Consider the following 4,042-nt stretch of genomic DNA (forward strand, 5'->3'; position numbering starts at 1 on the left):
AATCTCATGAGGTCCCATGCATTAAGTAATTAATTCATGCCAGAGCTATTGGTTTTCTGTTCAGAAAGTTGTCTCTTGCACCATTGCATTCAATGTTATTTCACACTTCCTCTTCCATTAGGTTTAGTGGATCTGACTTCATCTTGAGATCTTTGATCTACTTGAACTTGGATTTTGTGCAGGGTGATAGATCTGACTCAAGTTTTACTCTTCTACATGTAACCATCCAAGTAGACTGCAAAATTTGTTGAAGATGCTTTCTTTTTTTATTGTAAAATTTGGGCTTCTTTGTCAAATATGAAATGGCAATGGGTGTCTGGATTTACTTCTGAGTCTTCAATCTTATTCCATCAATCTATTTGTCTGTTTTTATGCCAATACCTTGAATTTGTTAATACTACTGCTCTGTAGCACAGCTTGAAATCACAGATGGTGATACCCCTAGAAGTCCTTTTATTGTTCCAGGGCACACAATCCCAACTTCTAGCCAACCCACTACCTGGATTCAGAGAAATGGTGCCATCCTCTGGTCTATGGTTCTACCCATCTCCCCAGATGAGACCAGCCAGACCTTAAGAGCATATAGGACCTCACGCCAAAGTGGTGGTGTCCATCATACAAGCTATCTGGGCTGATTGAGCTCAGGGATTACAGAGTGAACACATGAGTAGGAGGGATGATGACCAGTAAGAAGTTGAGTTCCTAGGTTCCTGAAGAGGACTCACGCCTCTCAGGATCACACAGACTAGACATTCCTAGTCCAATCTCCTGCCTGTGGGACAGACATCTGAAAAGAAAGGCAGGTCTAGCAGTCCGTCCAAAACCATACATACCATTCCAAGGAGGGCTGCTCCAGGGACATCCAACCTCCTGCACAGGGCTTTTCCCATACCCTTAAAATATCCATCATGCATGTGAAACAAGAATCAAGTGCCAAAGACATCCAGATAGCTAAAACCCACTGTAACTACATGACCAAGAAACGCCAGGAGATATGGAACCTCCAGAACCCAGTTATCCCACTGTAAAAAGGCCTAGATACCATAACACTACTGAAACACAAGAAAATGACCTAAAATATGCTCTGAAGAAGACAGAGGTGCTTAAAGAGGAAACAAATCATCCCTTAAATGAATGGGGGGAAAAAGAAATTTCCAAGATGGGGATTTTTAGTGAGTTTATATCTGAGTAGCAGGTGATCAAAAATGTGGAGCAAGCGAATGAACTGACTACTGATTATAAAACCCTAATGTCTGTTTGAAGGAAAAGAGGAGGCATCTCACTAGCTAGGCAATCATAGTTCCACGTCCCCCTCTGCTGACTCATGTGTCCCAAGAGTCACACACAGTCCTGGGCTCACAGGACCCAGTGCCTTCCACCTACTTGAACATAATTCCTGAATTCCAGAAACACACAGATCAGCATCCAAACCTCAGACACCTCCCACCTCCCCAAGCACAACTCCTGAATACCAGAAACAGGTTCCCCCAGCTTTTGGTTCCCAGTACAAATGGGCCCACTGTGAGACTGGCTGGACAATAGGAGCATACAGCGTAACTGTTTCAAGATAGAAGAGGCCAGCAGAGTCTGAGTACCAGAAGCAAATTGCCATGTTTCTGAATCCCAAATGTCAGTGTCCTTTTCCATTTCCCCAAAGAGAGAAGATCCTGATTGCAAGACATGCATGCATGCTGCCTCAGACTTCACAACTACCCCTACCATCCTGAAGACAACTCTCAACTCCATAGACATTCATATTTAGGCTGCAGTTCTCATCTCTACTAGCTGACTTGAGTAGACTGGCAGGAATTCATTTGTTCACACTGGTTAAAAACCCATACCAAATTCCCTACCTATAAGTCCAGATGGGACACAACTAGCACAGCAAAGATATAGGATGCAGAAAGAGATTCATCCACTAACCCATGACCTAGAGCTCCTCCCCAAACACTCCTAAGAAACTCAGCAGGTTCTGAGAACTATTCACCAACTAGCCAAGGACAACCATATGGCTAAAGGCCAGAATAAAAACACAGTCAACAAAAAAGGGCAATATAGCCCCACCAGAAGCCCCAGTAAACACTGGATATTCTAATCCAGCTGAAAGGAAGGGAAATGACCTTAAATCTATGCTTATAGTGATGTTAGAAGAATTTAAAGAGGAAACAATAAATTCCTCAAAGAAATGCAGTAAAATACAATCAAACAGAGGCCTTCAAAGACACACAGGAAAATAGAATCAAACAGGTGAAGGAAATGAATGACCTGATCCAAGATATAAAAATGGAAAAAGAATGAATAAAGAAAACAAAAACCAGAGGAAATGCTGGAAATGAAAAACTTAGAGAAGAGACGGGGACCACAGAGGTAAGCTTCACCAACCAAATTCAACATATGAAGAAGAGAAACTCAGGCACAGAAGATACAATTGAAGAAATTGATACATCTGTCAAAATATAACCTGGATACCAGCCTGGGCACCTCTAAATTCAGACCCATTGTTACCCAGGATCCACATAGACAGCCCCAGATACTTCTGCAAAAAGCAGCACATCTCGCAGAAGATAACAACCAGACCCCTGAGCTCACAGGTTCTACAAGATGGTTGTGCTCATGGAGCACAGTGTCTTAACACAGAGTGTGGGCATTGAAAACTCATCAATCTTACAGAGAAAGAGAGCCAGTGGCAGGACAACTGTCTCCTGGAATTCCTCTGATGAGAGAAGGATACCACTGGTTCCTGAGGAAATCTTTAATTTTTCAGGAAAATGAGTGGTACTAGAAATATTCATCCTAAGGGAGATAACCCAGACCCAAAAAGACATGCATGGTCTATACTCACTTATGTCAAGGGCCATCCTGTTAAAGGAGCTCACTAGGCATGTGGGATGTTTAGGAGGTGAGCTGGTATTTTCAAGGTCTTGTACCATGTTATACCCTGAAAAGTGCTTCCAGCCTCTGACACGCTGTCAGAAGCCATTGATTTTGGGAAGTTCAGTAGGCATGAGAGATCTCTGGAAAGATCTGATACTTTGCAAGGTCTGGACCATGATGCACCTCAGAACTGCTTCCAACCTCTGACTACCCTGTCAATTGTACACTGCTGCATCTCTCTAAAATGTGGCATTACAGCAAGCCATGTTGGCACATGCCTTTAATCCCAGCACCCAGGTAGGCAGAAGCAGGTAGATCATTGTGAGTCTAAGGCAAGTTTTGTCTACAAAGTGAGTCCATGACAGCAAAGGATACATACAAGGCCAGCCTGGTCTACAAACAAGTCCAGAACAGCAATGTTTATACAGAGAAACCCTGTCCTGAAAAAAACCAAAAAAAAAAAATAAATAAATAAATATATATATATATATATATATATATATATATATATATATATATATATATATATATATATATATATGGCATTGATGTGAACTGTTACATTCTGGGTATTGACCAGCTCTGATTCAGCTAACCTCCTACAAAATCTTGTTGAAGATGACTTGTTTGTTGTTCACATGAATTGGTCCCTGATTATGGAATTCCTGCTTTGATTCAAAACGTTTAATAAGATAAATTGTTTTAGATCTCCTAAAATAATTTTAGAGAGTTTATGGCTGCAGTAAACACTTCTGTGGACCTCTATATGCCTCACTAGTGATAGCCACCTAGCAAATTTGTGGCTTCATGTAAGCCTCAACTCCAGACAACACCAGGAATCTGGTATTTCACCATAAATATAGGCAAGTTGGTTTAAACTTTCTATGAACCAAAGATAGAATGGGGCTATCTAGAGATGACTAAATTTATTCTGTTGCTTAGAATGAAAGACAGATAAAATTATTGTCCTGAACTCATTATGAACTAAGAAATAGATGGATAATGTATAGTTAGAATGGTCCTAATTAAAAAGTCATATATTACCTTTGACACTCTGAACTCACTATGAACTTATGTAATAGATACCTACCTAGATAATAAATGTTTAGATTTAAAACATATAACCTGTTGTATCTCACAATTCATGTTTTTGTGATTAGTTGCCTTT

This window comes from Acomys russatus, chromosome 31, assembly GCF_903995435.1.
Source record: "Acomys russatus chromosome 31, mAcoRus1.1, whole genome shotgun sequence".
Taxonomy (NCBI): Eukaryota; Metazoa; Chordata; class Mammalia; order Rodentia; family Muridae; genus Acomys; species Acomys russatus.